General features: G+C 43.1%; 1 protein-coding gene across 3 annotated transcripts in view; it reads right to left on the bottom strand.

Annotated features, from left to right (window-relative positions):
• Positions 1 to 21,051, bottom strand: part of GRB2 (growth factor receptor bound protein 2) — a 50,747-nt gene extending 29,696 nt beyond the window's left edge. For 2 of the 3 annotated variants that reach the window (XM_083148023.1, XM_083148025.1), the window contains exon 1: positions 20,914 to 21,051. The gene's annotated coding sequence lies outside the window, so the exon portion shown is untranslated. Of the gene's footprint in view, positions 1 to 20,561; positions 20,680 to 20,913 lie in introns of those variants that run through there. The other variant, XM_083148024.1, reaches the window with a different exon arrangement.
• Between the last annotated feature and the right edge of the window lie 559 nt (positions 21,052 to 21,610).

Below are 21,610 nucleotides of genomic sequence, written 5' to 3'. Positions count from 1 at the left end.
GATACGGTCATTTGGTCTACAGTATGTTGGGCGACAACATTGGGTCGACACCAGTCAAGGTCAACAGGTCAAGTGTCTAGGTCTTTTTTTTTAGACAACATGCAGTATTTCATGCCCTACCATCCACTAGGGCGTGGTGAGAGAATAAAATAGTGTGCCGAAGCATTGTGAGCGAATCGAGTGATGCTGTGCACTTCAAACGGTGTTCATGTCGACTGTATCAACATTTGGGTAAAAAAAAAACACGTGAAAAACCCCATGTCGACCTTTTGACTGTCGACCCTAATGCTTGTGTAGACCTAATCCCATGTGAACCTTTCCCCAGGTTGACCTAGTGGTGTCGACCAACATACTGTAGACCAAAAGATCCCAACCCCCTGCAGCTTACTCTAAAGGTCCATACACACTGGGCGATTTTGCCCGGCCTGTATGGTGAGTGATGATGGGGAAAATTGGGTACTTGTTTAGTTTCACAGCGGCCGATATATCGGATGAGATATCAGCCAATATATATCGGCTGATCCGATGCGATTTTTTACCTGTTCATAACCCCACTATCCATTACGCATTGAGTTGATTTCATATAGTGTGGCGAGCGCAGCGAGCCCGAAGCATGGCGAGGGTAGCAAGCCCCGTGAGGGGACGCGGATTACTGCACTCACCACACTATATAAACTCGACTCCATGCGTAGTGGAGTTATGAACAGGTAACAAAATCGCATCGGATCGGCCGATATCACATCCGATATATAGGCTAATCTCGCATCAGATATATCAGCTGCCGTGAAACTAAACAAGTACTGAAAATTGCTGGGCTGAAAATCGCTCAGTACATACACACACAGAGATTTTCACCCTTTTGAGTGATTTTCCCAGGGGGTGGATGACTTTCCATATCAGGATGCTAAGGAAAGCCGCCCACCCCATCACTCATCTGCTGGTGCCATTGATGATGCAGGAGCGTGCATCAGAGCTCATCACTGCCCCATACACACAGGGTGGCTTTTGAGCTCAAACGATGAAACTTGAGCTGCTTTCGGCTCAAAGTTGCCCAGTGTGTATGAGCCTTAACGTTCCCAAACCTAACACTTCCTTAAGTGGGATGGGGTGTCTGAATCTAACCACCTCCACCCACAGCCAAACACTAACCTTATGGCCCCCTTACACTTTTCCAACAAGTTGGACCTGACTGACTCGAGATTTATCCTATGTGCAGGAGAATCAATCTCTTGGTTATACCCAATGGCACGGGATTGTGCATTGGGTCCTACACATCAGATTTTGACAGATAAATTGACCCAATACACCTGATTTGGCTCAAATCTGACAAAAGCTCACAATGGGCCCTTGTCTAATGCCCCCTAGACACATAGCAATTGTTGCTTATCTTCTAAGCAATCTGACTAGAATGCTCATTGTGTACAGCCCGTAGCGATGGCGATGTGTGGTGCTGCACATCGCTGGCTCAGATATTCAGTGCATGCTAATATGCAAACATTAGGCTAACCTAGATCTTTGGTGCATAGCATGGATATATGCCGAGCGATCTATGCTAACCTAGATCGCTTAGCACAGGAAAAAATGTGCCCGTGTGTAGGGGGCATAACCCCCCAGTGCAGGGGTTCCCAAACTGTGTGCCTTGGGATGTTTGCATTAACGCCTCGGGTTGGGGGTCCATGCCAAAACAAATTATTTATGCTCAAAATTATAGGCAGTGGCTGCCAATCATAAAAGGTATGGACAATTAGAACCAAAGCTATGTTCCCCACCACATAACTGGACCAGAGGGTGACAGTTAAGCACAATTTACTTTCCTTTTGTATTTATCCATAAGAAACTCTGACTACAGGTGCCTTGGACAAATGCTGATATTCTAGGGTGCCCTGGTCAAGAAAGTTTGGGAACCACCACCCCAGTGCCTAAATCTAAGAAAACCCTTTCAAGGAGGTACAGGTACAAATAATAGTAGAAAATGTATGTTTTCCTTCTTAATGAAATATCCAAATAAAGGTTTGATTTTAATTTATTACAATGCTGTATATGTTGTAACATACATCAGGAAATTAGTCTGTGATTCCCTGTAGCCATAATCTGCATTTTGCCTTCAGTAATGGAAAGCTAGTGGGTGCACTATTTAAAAAAAAAAAAAAAAAAGCTGCACTTCTTTTGATTAATGGACACAGACCTGCTTTGCCTGCACCTTAAAGTGAAGGTCCATAAATACTGGGTCATTTTGCCCAGAGTATATGCTGACCGATGATAGAGAAAATCACTGGGCTGAAGAGCGCCAAGTGCACACACACTGAGCATTTTTTATTTGTTTTGGCAAATTTCCTGGGAGTGGACAATTTCCCATAGCAAGACGCTAAGGAAAGCCATCCAACCTGGCGCTCATCTTCTGGTAATTCCAGCAGATGACCGGCTGGGCCGACAATGATGTGGGAGTTCGCATCCCTGCACTGTACACACTGGGCGGCTTTGGAGCTAAAAGCAGCTCAAAAGACAAAACTGAGCTGCATTCAGCTCCAAGTCGCCCAGTGTGTATGGGCCTTTAGGGCCATGATAGGAATCGAACCGATGACCTCATCGCTGTGAGGCAGTATTGCTAACCATTAAACCATCGGTGCTGTCCAAATAATTGCATCAACAACACTTCCTTTCACACAGCATGGATAGAGCAGTAATCTTGCTGTGACAGGATGATTTGTTGTTGTTTTTTTTCATCAACGGTTTTTATTGAATATAAGTATATGTATACGGGTTAAAGAAAAAAAGGGAGAGGAACGAAGGGGGTAGAGGAACAGTAAAAACATCCAGACATCATATGTCATGTAGATATAAACACAGCAAACATTTATGACGACATTAGATGGGTCAGCAAAACAATTGGAGAACATAAGAAACCCACTCTTTACATACATAAGTAACAGAAAAATCTCATGAGTATCCCACTAACATAACCGCAGCAATAGCAGGGGTATAAAATGGTTTAAGTCTAGTCAATGCTGTCCGCAGACTAAATTGGAGGGGGTCACAACTAGAGGACATAGGTACATATTGTATTCACTCTCCTGATTTGTTGGCTTTAACCTCTGAACCTCCCCATGAAATGGTATATGCATTAGGTCAATATTAATAACCATTTTCTACTTCCACATATTGCTTCCATCACGAAGGACCCATGGGAGCTTGCATCATTAGTGATATAGTGCAGGGGTCCTCAAACGGTTTTGCTCTGGGACCCCACCAGACAATAAAAATAATTACGCGACCCCAGCAAGTTACTGCAGAAGGTCATCACGGGATGCAGTTAATATCCCGGCGGTCGGGATCCCGGCGTTCAGAATCCCAACGCCGGAATCCCGACCGCCGAAATACCGACACATTCTCCCTCCGTGGGTGTCCACGACACCCCTGGAGGGAGAATAAATTAGTGTGCCGAGCGTAGCGAGGCACCGGGCCCGCTGCGTGGCGAGCGCAGCGAGCCCGCAAGGGGGGGGCGATCCACGTCCCCCCCTTGTCTGCATTTCGGCTGTCGGGATTCTGAACGCCGGGATCCCGACCACCGGGATTCAGTACTGAATCCAGTCATCACATCACATGTGTGGTCAGCAGACAGCACATACATGGCAGCATTGTGCAGGTACAAAAGGATGGAAAGAGACTAAAATAACAGACAATTCAACAGATTTTTCAGACTCCTTGAATCACTGACCGAGATTAGAAGAGTTATTAGCCTGATGGTCAGCAACATGGAGTTGCAACCCCATGCTGAGAAGGTCGGGACCCACAGTTTGAGATCCGCTGATATAGTGCATACGCACTATATGATATAGACAAAAATTTGATGTGACTGGTCGTTATCGTCCATATGGTTTAAGATATCGTCTAGTGTGTACACTGCTTTAGTAGAGTATAATGTTTCTCTTCCAAGTTTTTTAGGCACCTCATATATATTATTGTGAAACAGAAAAGGACCCCATACATTTGGCTGAGGTATTGTCTGCAGCCTCACATTCAATACATTGGCAGCTCCCCTGCAGCTAGACTGCATGCGATAAATTGTATGCAGTCATTTTGCATACAATATATACCATTTTGAATACTGGGGTACCTCAGGGTTGTGTATTAAGCCCGTTTCTTTATTCAATTTTTACATCCGACTGCAAGCCAGTTTATAATTCCAATACCATTATTAAATTTGCAGATGACACAACATTAGTATGCCTTATTGATAATAATGACGAAACGGCATACAGAGATGAAATTCAGCATTTGGCTGAGTGGTGTAGTGCCAATAATCTCTTCCTAAATGTAAACAAAACGAAGGAGATTGTAGTAGATTTTCGCTGGAGGAAATCTAGACCAGTTATGCCGGTACAAATTAATGGGACGAATGTGGATCGTGTCTCTAGTTTTAAGTTTCTGGGCACCCATATTTCAGAGGACCTAACATGGTCAACTAACATCAACTGTTTGGTTAAAAAGGCTCATCAACGCCTTTTTTTCCTCAGGATGCTTAAAAGACAACAACTACCACTGCGCATACTAACAAATTTTTATAGGTGTGCAGTGGAGAGCATCCTGACCAGAAATTGTACTGTTGCAGAACGGAAGCAAATCCAGAGAGTAATTAAACTGGCCCAACGGGTAGTGGGGGCTTCTCTCCCTGCTGCTGATGACATTCATAGGAAGCGGTGCTTGTGCAGGGCACATAACATCGTAAAGGATGGAACTCATCCGGCAAATGGGTTGTTTGTCTTACTACCTTCGGGTAGACGGTATAGGTGTCTGAAGAGTAGGACAAGTAGGATGAGGAGTAGTTTTATCCTAGGGCAATTTTAGAATTAAATGCTGAATTGGGCTAGGGGAGGGTTTATGGGTGTTAGTTTTATTGTAAAGCCTGTGGATCATTTTGTATTTTTATTAATGTCTGTATTTGGATGGATGCTTAACTGAATTTTTTCACCCTACCTGGAGTGATGACAATAAAGACGTATCTAATCTAATCAAAAACCATTCGATTCCATTCAATGCTGAAGGATATGATGTATCTTTATTAGCTGGACCAGACGTGCACGGGACCGAACGGGTCAGAATCCTTTTCACAGGATTCACTGGCCCGATACGTCGAAATCGTGTCATATTGTATGTGTATGGACAACTTTACATTACTGTCACTGAAAATAAATGTATTATCAATAAAAGGTCACAATTACACAAAAGTGCTTTTGACACAGCGTGTGCTAAAATTCTGCTGCAATCAGTGTAGTGCACATTACCAAGGTGCTATTCAAAAATGTGTGACCTAACATTAAAGATTTTATGTGGGATGACATTTCTTTAAAAAAATTATTCAGACTGACATTTTTAACAAGTCCAGAACCATTGGTTATGGTATAGCAGGTAGACCATCCTCGACGAGTTAGACGGCGGCCGGTAGAGCGGCAGTAACACTAGTTAGACGCCAGCTGGGGATCGGCAGTCACATGATTCACATAATTATTTGGTGCCTTTAGTCACAGGGACCCCCGGGGACACTGTATACAGTATGTGCACAGTGTCCGCTCGCCATGCATACGGCACCTCGCAATGCTCGGCACACAATTCTATTCTAACTCTATGTCCACTTGTATAGTAAAGTATGACCCAAGTGGACCTGCATCAAAAAATCCTGAAAAACTCTGGTCGACTACGGAACCGCCGATAACCCACTGAAGTCTAGCTAGCTACTGCTTATTTAGCCATCTAACTTAGCGGGATGCACCAAGAGTGGTCGACCATAATACTGTCAATCTGCACCCGGGGGGACAAGGCATCCAGATACCAGAACCGCTTCCCTCCAGGCAGTGTGTATGCAATTGCTCATGTGCTTAGCAAGCATGCATCTAAAAACATGCATCTTTTTAATACCAACCCCTATCAAATAATAGACCTAATTCTGACCTGATGGACGCTATGGAAAGCCGTTCAGTCTGCTGGTAATAGCAGCAGATGAACAGAGGCCACCGGCGATGGTGAGGGAGCGTGCATCGCCTAACCATACGCAATGGGCGGCTTTGAAGCTGATAGAAGCTCAAAAATCACCCATTGTGTATGAGCCATAAGAGGAAAGATGTACTAAGCATTGGAGCGCGATAAAGTAGAGAGAGATAAAATAGCAGCGAACTAACGCCCATATTACAGGCATTGTTCAAACTGACAGGAGATGATTGGTTGGTAGTTTAACTCACTACACTTTCAATCTCCTAACAGCTTCATACAACCGATCCGACCATCGATGTCAGTGATGGATGTGCTGGTCCCAATGTTTTCTGTGATGCATATCAGATGGAGGGAGTGCCGTAGTGCAATTGGGAGTAAACATGGATTGCAAAAGCCAGTTCTGGTTACATGTGGCTAGTATTCAGTGTTCATTGTAACATGTGGTGTCCTGCCTACCCTGTGTCTATACAAAACAGCCTGGATTACACAGCAACAGCTGATCACTATTCATAGAAATGTTATTATCACAACAAATAGTTAGACATTGCCAATACTGGGAAAAGGAATGTGCTATTCCTCACTGTGTTCAATACACTCCCATTCTTTTAATGCGACTGATCACAATACAAAACACACATCTGAACAGAGATCATGTAATACTAAATGTACTTATTACAAGCATCATTTACAGGTTATCTGTACTCAAGTCCAAAAATAGTGGCAAATGCTAAACCTATTAGGGTCCCTGGATAACACAGTGGGGTATATTCAAAGCCGCAGGCAAGCCTCTGACGACGAGCTATACAGCGACCAATGCCGATAGCTCGCCATCAGAGTATTCAACGGCCTTCCCTTCATAAGCCGTTTCCACCTTGCTGGTTCTTTTCAGTAAGGTGGAAACAGCAAGTGTGGCCGTGGAAACGGCAGGGCTCGCTGCATTTGTGGCGAGCCTCGCCGTTCCGGGAAATCCTCGCCATCCTCTGATGGTGAGGTTTTCCCTGGAACATTGAATACAGCGAGCAGCCGGCGAGGTGGTTAGACAGCTAGGATGGCTTGTTTTCGACCATGCTCACTGAAAACAAGCAATCCTCCTGCACAAACCTCCTCATCGGCCGCATTTTATACTGCCCTATCAAAGTGTTTTCAATATATTATTCGTTTTAATCACTCTGCAGAAATGACATTTTAGTTGTATGTGGAGTTACCCTTACACATTTGTGCACTGATGCATCTTTTCAGGTGGGAAAATTTATGCAAATGAAAAGGGATAAGAGTATATAAAAAAAGGGAATTAAAACCAAATTGTATACACTATTAACATGAATCAACATTCACTTGCAAAATTAGTATAAATCTCTATAGAAGTGCCCTCCATTATCCATACAGAATCTAACACGTCCCTAAACCCTAATAAGATAGCTACAAGTGTTCCATACAAACCAAAACGTGTAGAGTTAACAAGGAGCAGTTTGTTAAATGTTGAGTATTTTTGCACATGCCATTTCACCTTTATTGGGACGCGAAAAGGCATGGGAGAAAAGGGACACAAAGGGTAAAAATGCCAGGAATTTTGCCCAGAAAGTAGCCAAAACACATGAATCAGTGGCTAATTTGACGAGTCACATGTTTTTCAGCACTGAGCAAAAATTGGGCATGTTAATTGAATAGGGCAAATAACCATTCGCCCTAAAAAAAAAAAAAAAAAAAAAAAAAAAAAATATTTGAAAAGTGCAGATTTGTTGCCTAGTCGAAGAAGCGGCACTAAATTGAATACCCACCTGTGTTCAACTAATTATAGACAACATTGACAATCCATTATACATAGCATGATAAAGCCATTATAGATATCATATCCTGCCCACTAGGTACAATCACCAACCCATTACAATTAATCCAGAGCATAGCTGACCCATTAGAAATGTCACAATATTAATAGAATGCACACTCATTATAAACAACCCATTATATATAGCTTTTCCAACCCATTATTGATATCCCATTTTTTTTAAAAGCACATACAACCCATTATAGATGTAGATGGCATACCGCACCCAACCCAGTACGGAAAGCATCTCAAATCCAATACAGGTAACCTTTTATAGATAGCATGACCAACCCATCACCTAGAGCACAGTACACACAGCATATCCAACACATGATACATGACAAGGCAAACACAGTTACCTCACCATCTCAGTAAACTGGGAGATTATAAAACCAACATTACTGTGCATACAGCTCGGCTATTTTCCACGATGTCCCTGAGCATAGACATATTTATTTATTTACAATTTTTTTAGATAGCGCAGCAGATTCTGTTGCGCTTTACAATAGTAAACAGAAATAAAACAAACTGGGTACTACACGTCACACTTTGCAGTACATTAAACAACCAATTATCTAAAAATGGACAGGTCTTCTTTAAACGTGGAAGAAAGTGTGGCATATAATCTGAAATGAAAAGTTACTTTATCTAAAAATAGTGATAATAACAACATTCACAGTAAGTTTCCATATTGTAACAAAATTAATGATTTTTGACACTGCATTTAAAATTGCTATGCAGACAAGTTTGAGCTATTGTTCACTGGGGTTAAGATAATTGAGTCGACCACTAAAAGGTCCACAATTATTAGGTCGACGGGCCTTACGTCGACAATGTCATTTGGCCAGAATATCAACACTGTCGACATGGGCACTATTGGCGCAACGCGTCCGCTCACCATGCTCGTCACACTATTTTATTGTACCTCCATGCCTTATTGGATGGTAACGCATGAAATACCTTCTGTCGGCTCAGCAAAAATGTGAAAAGCCCATGTCGACCTAATGCTTGTGTAGACCTAATGACCCTGTCGACCTAAAGCCATATCAACCTTTTCAGGGTGTCGACCTAATGAACGTCGACCTTACGTTCACTGTAACCTGCCAATACCAGCTAAAAGGTGGCTGAAAGCGAAGCATGCACGGTGGAAATACAGATTAAAAAAACAAAACCATCTAGACCAGTGGTAGCCAACCCTAGCCCTCGAGAACTACCAACAGTGCACATTTTCCAGACTACCTAGCTGCTGCACAGCTGCACTCATTAATCACTGACACATTTTAAAAGATCCACAGATGGTGCTAATTAGCTCACTTGTGATTCTGTGAGGAGACCTGCAAAACATGCACTGTTGGTAGCTCTCGAGGACTAGGGTTGGCTACCCCAGATCTAGACCAAAGTTACTCCTAAATAACCCTGAATTTGGACATACATTAGGTCAACTTTTCTGAGGGGAAGTCACGCATAATCCCTCCTTGTGCCACCCAGGAGGTTACCAGATACGATATACCATATGCAGTAATTTTGCATATGATGTATCGTTTGCGATCCCAGGCAAGCCTGCCTGAAGGATTGGCAATCCAACATTATTCTGCAACCCGTGCGCCACAATACAATGCATTGCACTGGACCACCTGGATTTAGCATCGCAACTGCATAAAAAGGTGACTAATGCTGCTTTCAGACCGCATCTCTGGCTTTGACCCTGTATTTGGAAACGTTTCCAAAAACGGGTCTGCCAGATAAAACCCCTTTCACACCGCAGCACTTAAACGGTATATTACCGTTTAAGTGCCGATTTTTTGACACTGGCAGACCCGTTTTTGGAAACTTTCCAAATACAGGGTCAAAGCCAGTGCAGCCTTCAGCCCTCCCCTCCGTGCAGCTCCCCCCTCCTCCCCCCCTCGCGCGTGTCGACGCCCCCCGCGCATGTCGACACCCCCCCACGCATGTCGACGCCCCCGCGCGTGTCTACGTGCGCGCCCCCCCCCGCGTGTCGCCCCCCCCCCCCCCCCCGTGTCGACTTACCCCGTGCCGGTACCTCCGTTGTGGATCCCGGCACTGCAGCTCAGTATGCTCGGAAAGCACTTATGAAAAAAAGTGTCTTCCAGAAAATGGCTGCCCCATAGGAAACCCTGTTTAAAAAAACTGTCTTTCGTATGGGGGCAGCCATTTTCTGAAAGACACTTTTTTCATAAGTGCTTTCCGAGCATACTGAGCTGCAGTGCCGGGAACCACAACGGAGATACCGGAACGGGGTAAGTCGACACGGGGGGGCGCCGACACGCGGGGGGGTGTCGACGCGCGCGCGGGGGGGGCTCCAGTGCTGTGAATACTTACTGAGCGCTCATTAAGTATTCACTGTGCTGAATTTAGGACCCAGCTCATTGGCTGGGTCCTAAATACCGTTTCAGAACCGATTTTGAGCCTAAAATACCGGTTCTGAAACGGGTAGGACCCTGCATTTTAACCGGTTAGAAAAAACGTTTTTTTCTAACCGGTTAAGTGGTCCTGCACCTTTCAGACCGCACACATTACCGTTTTAAAACGGTAAAAAAACGTCAATATACCGTTTTTAAAGTGCGGTCTGAAAGGGGCATTAATCGGATGTAAATTGCCCTACGATATGGGAACCTTTATACTTCACTGGAATATACATTACAAATTTGGATTGCCACACACAGAAACAAAATATATTTGTAGCATGCAGGGGAAATCAGACCGGAAAGTCTTCTCACCCACAAACTTGTGAAATACAGTCACAAACATCACAGCAAGAGTTGGAGATTGGTGGGATCAGCTTAACCCCATTGCTGCCAGACATGTTTACTGATTGTACCTTGCAGGATGGTTCCAGTTGATAGATACTGGGTGAAATTTAATAGGATGAGAGATTCAGAAGGTGAGAGATTTAGTAAGAATTCTCCATATTTTTTTAAAGCGGCAATCACTTACACTTCAAAATGAAACTGGTTTTGCAGTGTAAATGATTGCCACTTTAAAAAAAAAAATATGGAGATTTCTTACCAAATGTCTCACCTTCTGAATTTCTCATCCTATTACATTTCACCCCTAGTGTCTAGATCTGGGGTAGCCAACCCTAGTCCTCGAGAGCTACCAACAGTGCATGTTTTGCAGGTCTCCTCACAGAATCACAAGTAAGCTAATTAGATCCATCTATATATCTTTTAAAATGTGTCAGTGATTAATGATTGCAGCTGTGCAGCAGCTAGGTTGTCTGGAAAATGTGAACTGTTGGTAGCTCTCGAGGGCTAGGATTGGCTACCCCTGGTCTAGATAGACAATAGGGCGACATGCAAAAGGTCAATATGGTCAAAAGGTTGACATCAGTTTTCCCATTTTTTTGGCCTTGCATATTTTACCATGCACAGGGACTACAAACGAGAATGGTAAAGTGTGCCAAGCGAAGCAGCAGGCCCCAAGGATGGTGAGCGAAGTGAGCCATGTGTGGGTACGTATTTCACAAATTGGGGGTCCATGTCAACAGATGCAGACACCATTTATAAAGAAACCTCAAGTTGACATTTTCATGTGTCGATATTTCCCATGTCGACCTTTTGGTTGCTTCAACCTTTTAACCATGCTGACCTTTTTTCATGCCTTGACCTTTCCACTGTCAATCAATAGTGCCGGTCGAGCTATTAACAGTCTATGTAGACACAGGCTATAAGCCACAACCCTTAAAGAGGGCCAGGATAGATTCACATTAAAATGCAAAGTAAACGGAAAAGTAAAATACAATCTTTTTTGCATTTCATCTTTGTGTAGTGTGAACCTAAATCCAAAGGTACTGCAGCATATGAATTCACTAGGAACAATACATCATAAAGTCAATTACATTAATAAATGTGTTTGATTTAAAAGATATCAATTGTATGTATATGGTTATAATTCTGCATCACAGTGTTTTGGTATGGCTGTTTTTAACGAAGTAGTGTGCCAAAAGCCTTTCCATAGTTAGCAAGGAGGAACGTCTAAATAAAACCAGTACATAAATAAATGAAAATATGTTCTTAGAACTGTGTTATTACCGTGGTGTTAGCAAAGAACAGAAAATGGTCTAGTTATGAATCCAGATTTGTGTGCAGCACAGAACAAAATGCATGCAGAGTGATTCTACGCACTGCTGTTTACTATCCTCGCATATTAATTTAGTTTTTTAGCTATTTGCGTACCGAATAAATAGCGGTGAGGGAACAGGCCTTCTACTGTACGTGCTAGGGGTCTAATCCTTAACAGAACACAAACAGAAGGCAGAACTACCACTTTAATTTGATGTAACGCTAAAATGCTAACTTCCTCTTAAGGAGAATGCTGACTTAACCCATGTCAGGCCAAGTTGCTGCTTTGTGCATGCTCAGATGATGTATTGCCTGTCTGACCCCATAATGACAGAACTGCAGGCTATACCATCTGCTTGTGAAATGCAAGTGCATGCACTGTAAGGTAGGGGTCTCCAACACATATACTGTACCCTACTGAGTTACTGAGTTACCATCTGTTAAAAGTCATGACCTATCAATAAACAGATTCAGATAAGTGTAGCCTTTCTGGGTTTAGTGAAAAGGTTTTCACTAGTCTTGGAAAACTGGGAAGCACCTGCTATCTCTAAGGAAAATAAGAAGGAAGAGGCTTTATGAGCAAGAAATTCAGGACCTATTTAATAAGCATATAGTTAAATAGTGTTTCCCTATAGGCCATTTTTCTGAAACATGTTATTTAGCGCCAATCTAGGTCAGAGAGACCAATAAAGGCAGTAATAAGATGTAAAGGGAAAAGACTATTTTGAAAATGGCAGGAACGCAGCACAGTGTGCTGGTGGCCTCTGCAGGTGAATGAGGTTTTACTGGGCGATAGCTGGATTCTATCCTTACATTTTGCTTTAAGCAAACTTTACTCTTCCCTTGGGGAGAAATATTTAGGATAATAAAAGCTTAAAGATTTCCTTATTTTAAGACGCCCATCACATTATTCTTGCATTTACTGCCTGAAGCAGAATATGCATTCTCATTCGGTTGGGAAGCATCACTGCTTCACTAACCATCTAATAGGCTAGATCAGTGGTTCTCAACCCTGGTACTCAGTACCCCCAACAGTGCAGGTTTTCTAGGTCTCCACACAGAATCACAAGTGACATAATTAGCTCCTTTTGTGGATATTTTAAAATGTGTCTGAATAATGAGTGCACCTGCCGGGTGACCTGGAAACGTGCACTGTTGGGGGTCCTTGAGGACCAGGGTTGGGAACCGCTGGGCTAGATAGACCGCACTCTCAAGAAGGGTGTCCAATGAATTGTGGGAAATATTATACAGCAAAACCCTTTCATAGCATGGCAACAATATGCTATACCAGTACTACATCCCAAATCTACCATCATCACATGCGCAGGCAAAGGGTGGAAATGTGCCCTTTATGGTACAAGTCAATCTTTTCTAAAAGGGTTACTTCTGCTTTACACAACCAATGCACTTTATACATAAGCCTATTTCACATATGATACTATCCATCATACTAAAGATGGGTACATACTAAATGACGTGTACCCAGCCAAACAGACAGGCTACAGGACCCCGAATTGGCAAGTACATACACAGTAGGCAATATTGCAGGGGGGGGGGCCATACAATGGCAGGGGTGTACAAAGTAGGCATACACACGGCCCAGCTTATCAATGAATTAAGCAACAGAAGTCACATTGTTAAGATATGAAAAGAAAATACTGTATTTTTTTTTTTATTACATAGTTAAAAAAAAAAATATATATATATTATTTAAAACAATGCTATTTAGCCTAAGCAGCCATTTTTTATAGGGATAGAAAGTCACCAAAGTGAAACAGGCATTTCTGTCAAGTTCTTGCATAAAACAAATGGGATGTTCATTCACTGGCCTATATAAGATATAGTGGAATGGTGTTAATTAGGAGTTTTGCTGTCCTATTGACTGGCCGCACATTTATAATTCCTGGAAAAAGCATTAAGTATGCCTAGTGTGTAATGACATAGGTCATACTTTAATATGGATTATGTGGAGTGCTGAAGCATATTCCTGATTTAGCCACAAAATCTGTTACACCAAATCCTAAATGAAATTGAAAATCACAGGCTTATTAGGACAGCCATTTGTACCAAGAAAATTGTATAAATGTACTCATTGTCTGGTCCTTACACTTTACTAATGTACTGCTTCCTGGAGACATTCTTATGCCGGAATACAGTCTCTAGAACGACATGGCCTAGGTTGACAGTCAAAAAGGTTGACATGGAGTTTTTCACCTTTTTTTATAGCCGATAGGCGCTATTTACTGCCCTACCAACCACTAGGGCATGGTGAGAGAATAAAATAGTGTACCCAAAGCATGGCGAGATTAGTGAGCCATTCGAGGGGCCGCAGAACACATTTTTAGTGTCCATGTCGACATTTGGGGGAAAAAAAGTGAAAGCTCCCATGTCGACCTTCTGACTGTCAACCTTGTCCATGAAGATCTAATGCTTGTGTTGACCTAATAACCCTGTCAACCTAACCCCATGTCGACCTTCAGACATGTCAGCCTTGATGCATGTCGACCGCCAGTGGTCGAGCTAATGCAGGTCGACCCTACAAGTCATACCCCGTATGCCGGGTACACATTAGACAATAATATGGCCAATGATTTTCCCTTGAACTCCTGGACAAACAATATAGTGCATACACACTGAATGATATTGTTCAGCAGTAACAGCCAGGCTCATGCTGTCCATGAGATGCATGTGTAGATGACAGTGGAGGTCACTAACCACCTGCTGGACCGCGCATTGTTAATATAGTGCATATACACTAGACCAAGGGTTCTTAAACTCAGTCCTCATTTCCCGTTTTCCAAGTCACCCAGCAGGTGCACAGGTGAATTCATTACCCATTGACACCTTTTAAAAGACCCACAGGTGGAGATTATTATTCTGTCAGAAAACATGCACTGTGTGGGGTCCTGAGGACCGAGTTTGAGAAACTGTGCACTAGACGACATGCATAAAATATTGAGAACTATATCGTTATCATGCATATTGCTTCGAAAAATCGTGTAATGTGAAACTAGCTTTAGATTTTCCAGCACTGCAGCAGCTTGCTCATGAGAACACATACTGTAAAAGTTTCTCCTTGGTTCCCATCTCCTGTTTTAAAAATTAACTTATTAAAGAAGTTTGTTCTGGCAAAGTGCCTTGTTGTCAGGGAGGAGAAGTAGACAGAATATTCGTTTTACTAAGGTGATGAACAAAGGAAGCTATATATTAGGGTACATTTATGTTGTCTGGAGCAGGGCAATAGGCTTTGCACCTATTCATATGCATATCTCCCAAAAAATGTTGTTGTTTTTTTTCGTTCACAACAAAGAGACCTTATCAACACTGCTGGGTCTGAAATAATTCTGTCCTAGAACACACCATGGCCCTTATTCTGGTTCACTTGCAAAGGCAAATTCCTGCTGAAATGGAAAACAACTTGTGCACTGCAGGGGGGAAGATGTAACATATGCAGAGAGAATTAGATTGGGGTGAGTTATTTTGTTTCTGTGCAGGGAAAATACTGACCGCATTATGTTTACATGGCAATACAGATCTAACTTTCAAGTAAAACCCCACCCAAATCTAATTCTCTCTGCACAAGGTACATCTGCCCCACCTGCAAGGCACATGGTTTTGTCCATTTGAGAAAGAATTTGCCTTTGTGAGTGAACCAGAATAAGGGCCCATGTACCCTAAAGTAAGCTCTACTCTATTGCATAACTTAACATGTTTTCTGTTCATTGTTATCGCTTAAACCAGTGGTTCCCAAACTGTGTGCCGTGGCTCCCTGGGGTGCCGCGGGACACATGCAGGGGTGCCGCGGCTTGGTGGTCCAGGACCAACTCAAATTATTAATGGTTAATTATTTATGAGCAAGACCAGTGCTGGTGGCTGGCAATCATAGAATGTGTACAAACAGAAGCAAATCCTGCCCTTTACCACATAACTGCCGCTAAGAATCGCATATAAACCCTATCTAATTCATTTTTTTTGGACCTAGGGGTGCCGTGAAAAAAATTCTGATTCTCTAGGGTGCCCTGAATCAAAAAAGATTGGGAACCTCTGTCTTAAACAGTTAGGGCAGTTGTTTCCAAACTGTGTGCTTAGGCTTCCTGAGGTGCCGCAGAGTACTTGCAGTGGTGCCGCAGGTTTGTGGTCTAGGACCATTTCAAATTATTCAATCATCAAATCAAATCAATAATCTAGCTAAAATCAGTTCTTGTGGCTTCCACTTATAAACTAGACCGGAGAATCACAATTTATCTAATTTAATATTTTTTTTCTGAAATTCTCAGTATCAAAACTTTTGGCCTTGGGGTGCTATGAAAAATATACTATATACGGTAGGGTGCAGTGATTCAAAAAGTTTGGGAACCACCGAGTTCGGGTATAAACAGTATAAAGGGTCAATGGGTCTACCTATGATTTTATAGAACCTACTTGAATCTCAAAGCATATAGGTTGCAATGGTTATCTTCTCTAGTATTTTCACTGCAGGATACCCAAAAACCAAAATCCCTAGGATGCAGTGTACTGGCTCAGCAGGATTTATCTAATTTTTCATGTTGTGCATTTATAAATGACACACATAAGATCTGAAAGACCATGCTGTGCTCAATATGAAAACTGGCCAATTCCTTAGGTAGGATATACATTCCCAGGTTAACTTTGATTTTAAAAACATACCAATTATTTTGTCTTATCTTTTCAAAACAATCACCTTGATTTTATCAGAATATGATATTGTGCTTTATTACAGTGCTTCCAGAAAGTATTCACAGCGCTTCACTTTTTTCCACATTTTTTTATGTTACAACTTTATTTCAAAATGGAATAAATTTATTTTTCCCTCAAAATTCTACACAAAATACCACATAATTACAACATGCAAAAAAAAGTTTTACAATATAAAAGACTAAGAAAATGTACATAAAGTATTCACAGCCTTTACTCAGTATTTTGTGGATGCACCTTTCGGCAGCAATTACAGCCTCAAGTATTTTTAAATATAATGCCACAAACTTGGCACACCTATCTTTGGGCAGTTTCGCCCATTCCTCTTTGCAGCTCCTCCATGTTGGATGGGAAGCATTGGTGCACAGCCATTTTTAGATCTCTCACAGATGATCAATCAGATTCAAATCTGGGCCACTCAAGGCCATTCACAGAGTTGTCTTGAAGCCACTCCTTTGATATTTTGGCTGTGTGCTTAGGGTTGTTGTCCTGCTGAAAGATAAACCATCAACACCCAGTCTGAGGTCAAGAGCGCTCAGGAGCAGGTTTTCATCTAGGATGTCTCTGTACATTGCTGCATTCATCTTTCCCTATATCCTAACTAGTCTCCCAGTTCATGTCGCTGAAAAACATCCCCACAGCATGATGCGGCCAGACCAGAAAATTTAGTTTCTCATGGTCTGAGACTCCTTCAGGTGCATTTTGACAAACTCCAGGCTGGCTACCATGTGCTTTTGGCTAAGGAGCGGCTGTCCTTCTAGAAGGTTCTCATCTCCCCACAGAGGAATGCTGTAGCTCTGACAAAGTGACCATCAGGTTCTTGGTCATCTCCCTGACTAGGGCCCTTCTCCCCCGATTACTCAGTTTAGATTACTGGCCAGCTCTAGGAGGAGAAGCCCTGGTGGCTCCAAATTTCTATTTACAGATGAACGCCACTGTGCTCATTGGGACCTTTAAAGCAGCCTATATTATTCTGTAGCCTTCTGCAGATTTTTGCCTCAATACAATCCAGTCTCAGAGCCAATTCCTTTTACTTAATGCTTGGTTTGCGCTCTGACATGCCATGTCTAGTTAAATAGACAGGTGTGTGCCTTTAAATATCATGTCCAATCAACTGAATGTACCACTTGTGGACTCCAAATAAGCTGTAGGAATGTCTCAAGGATGACCAGTGGAAACAGGATGCGCTCAATTTTGAGCTTCACGGCAAAAGCTGTCAATACTTTAGTTTACAATACAATTTCTTAGTTTTTTTATTTTTAATAAATTTGCAAAAATCTCCCCCAAAGTTTTTTTTCATGTTGTCATTATGGGATATTGTGTGTATAATTTTAAGGGAAATAATACATTTATTCCATTTTGGAATAAGGTTGTAACATTAAAAAAAAAAAAAAAAAAAAAAGTGAAGCTCTAAGAATAATTTCCGGATGCACTTTATATTCAGGTTTGACAAACTGGCTCAGAAATTGCACTTGCTATTCACATTTACTAATTTAATATGAAAAACAAAGCTATGTGACCATGCTATTGTGATATAGCATATGGTCATTTCTTTCCCAGTTTCCCAATAAGTTATAGGTGTCACCAAATTTCCCTGTTTGAGACCTGAGGGGAAATCTCGAGACTGCTGACATCACAAATGCTGCACTTATTTTACACAGGATATTTCCCACTCTGAGTAACATCATGTGATCATGTACAGCAAATCAGGATGATCTATAACAACCTACACAAAACAAATTTTGTTACAAATACCTAGGACTATGTTTCTAAGCAACATAGTCCTAGGTATGTCAAGATACATCGCTGATCACCAGACAGAAGGCATGAGGTATAATCTATGTTTGCTTCACCTATATCTCAGCTGATCATAGATGTATCACTTGCATGGGACAGCACAGATAAGACAGTTTCTGGATTATACCACTTTTACACCGCCGCAAAACCCCGGGTCTTCAGCAGGTCAGACCCGGGTCAGCGGCAGCGTAAATGGGACACGCTGTGTCCCTTTACAAGGGACTTCTACCCAGGTCCTGAGCTGGGTAAAACATGGCTAGGACCTGGGTAGAGGGCAGGGTACTTGTTTCCTAGTACGGCGCCCGTCGTGGGTGATCGCATACCTTAAGTTAAGGTAACTTAAGGTAAGCGACCGACGCGATATTTAGCTATTTTTAGCCTTTATTGCTGGCAATGTGAAAATCGTGTTGATCGCGTCCATTGCATGCCATTATAAATTTTCCATAGGGAACAATGTTAAATGGGCCAATGGCCCCGATTTTTGATTGTATAGGCACCCTAATGGGTAAAGTGTATGTTAAATGCCCCCACATTGTTAACGGCAACCCACGATTAACGCCAACCTGAAGCGTAGCGAGCCCGCGAGGGGCGGCGGTACGCGTCCTACGACCTTTTCATACCCCCACTGCGCTCGCCACACTATATAAAATCAACTGCACGCCGACGTGGATAGTGGGGGTATGAAAATGTCAGAGGAAGCGTACCGCCGCCACTCGCCATGCTTCAGGTTGGCGTTAACAATGGGGGGGGGGCATTTCACCCATGAGGGTGGGTATACAATGAAAATTGTGGTCTGGGGGGCATTTTACATTGGTTCCAATGTAAAAAATCACGTTGATCGCATCGCATGCGATTTAGTTGCATGCAATGCAATCAACGCGATTTTTTTGGGTCCCGATGGATGCAAAAAAAAAAGTACCGAGGGCGGTGTAAATGGGTATGGCGGGTCATCCGACCCAGCTCACATTTACATCAATGCAGGACGTGCAACCTGCGGACCGCTATACCCTGCAGACAGCAGCGGCGGCAGCATAGAAGGTGAATGGAGGCCTGTGTGCGGCAGCCATTCACCTCCCGGATGACAGCTGGGGGGGTGCACAGGGGCTGAGGGCAGACCAGCAGCTTACCTTGGTGCTGGGCTGCCCCCAGCACGGCGAACGGTGTTTCCGACGGGGATCACTGCGGTCCCGGCGCTTGGAGATGATGTCATCTCCAAGCGCCGCCTCCCTCTACACTGTGGGTGGGCACCGCAGTGTAAATCCCAGATCCGTCCCAGTTTGGATTCTTCTTCCAAATCCCGGGTCGGATCCGGGATTTTTGATGTAAAAGGGGTATTACATGAAAGAAGGCACCACAGACAAAGCAGCAGTCATGCTTATTCATCAAGGACAAAATGAAAAGATTGTATATCTAAAAACCCCAAAAAAGAATATTTAAATAAAAGATAATGTGTAAGATACAAACCACAGGGTCTGGCAAATCACATTATATAGAAAATGAATCACCAGCTTTGATACTGTAGTTTTGGTCAAGTGTTATATTTTGTGATATTGTATTTTTAAAGGTTTCCCAGATGAAAAGCTCAGTATTATACACCATGCAAAATCAGTTACTGATGCCACGTACTGGGCAAGCTGTACTGAGTAGTCAATTGGCTATATCTTGCTCCTAAGCCTGCAATGAATAAGTTATAATACATGGTCCGAAGAAAGCCTTAACATTTTAGAGGAATGCTCAATGTAGGGTAAAATGGAGATGACAAGTATCCAAATTAGATGAGGTTTACACCATTCTTCATATCTATCTATATATGAAATCACTTCCTGCATCAGTCTCTCGCCAAAAAAAGCTCCAAATCAGCTCCAAATCCACCCACAACAAGTATTTTGATCAGATATCCCCTCCCAAAAGTTGCTTCCCCATTTTGCCTTCACTAACACACTCTCTTCATCTGTTGCTCCCCCATCACCTTGTGCCACTGCCTGTCCTATACTCTTTAGTGCAGAGACTCAGTGAACTTGCTTAAACTAAAATCACATCCTCTAGCAGGGGATTGCTCATGCCACCCGCACTTCTCTCTACTACTTCCAACCCAACCCCCAATATTGCCTATACAGCTTCTGGGGGGGAAAAAGGCAGAATACCCCCTCACTCACCCATCTCTCTTCCATCCTCTTCCTGCATACAGGACAAGCCTGATGCAGTCAGCTCAGCTCACTGCCGTCCGTCCATTAGTCAGTATAACACCACAGCTCTAGCACTTTACTCATGACCACCACCCCCCACCCACCAAGTGCCATCACCGCTGCCCCCATCACGTACATCGTACAGGCGTCCCTGCCTACCCTACTCCACCCAGCAGATGTCCCCAGCACCAGGCTGACACTCCATAGCCGGGCCGGGGTGTTACCTTCCATCTCTTTCTAACCCAGCCCGTCTAGATGACAGTATGCCTCCCTATGTCTCAGTGCCACTTCCGCCCCGTTATTCCCCGTCTGCCGGTCTCACCGTTTTCCGCGGAGCTACCTCTCCCCTCTCTCTCTCTCTTGCTGGCCGCTTCCGCTCCGCCCCGGGGCAGATCCTCCCGCGAGACTTCCGGGACAACGTCAGATCCCGCGGGCGTAGGAACGCCTTGTGTCAATGTATCACGTGATAGAACTCATGACGTTCAGAGGGGGCCATCTTTGTTGTGGGTAAATGTAATGATATTACGTTATGCTAGTTAGTTCTAGAGATGGGCAAAACGGGTCACTAACGAGAGTCGGTATCCGAAAGTTCGGTCCGTGACAAGATCCGAATTTTTTACACGTATCAACGTCTTACTTTGAAAGAAGGGGTCATTTGTTTTACAATAATTTTTTTTTTTTTTTTTTTAAACAGTGAGCTGAACAAATAAGAAAATACATGACCGGGTAAAACTGATCGATGGTTGGGTGCAGAATCGCCATCGATGGCAACCATCGATGGCGTCTGCACCATACTTGCCTACTTTTGAAAACTAGTTTTAGGGAGATTATAGTTGGTAGTGGAATTTTGCACAGCGCCCCATTGAGGGGGCATGTCGTGCTCCACCCAAAGGGCATGTCTAGTTCCATCTATTTAGAGATTGTGAATGTGGCACCTAGAAGTGTGGGTGTGTACTGCTACATCTAAGAGGAATCTTTTAAAATTACTTAGATCCAAATGTACATGAGCCCCAAAGCCA

The sequence above is a fragment of the Crinia signifera genome, chromosome 6, assembly GCF_055691185.1.
Source record: "Crinia signifera chromosome 6, ASM5569118v1, whole genome shotgun sequence".
Classification (NCBI taxonomy): domain Eukaryota; kingdom Metazoa; phylum Chordata; class Amphibia; order Anura; family Myobatrachidae; genus Crinia; species Crinia signifera.
This window is presented reverse-complemented; position numbering and strand designations above follow the sequence as displayed.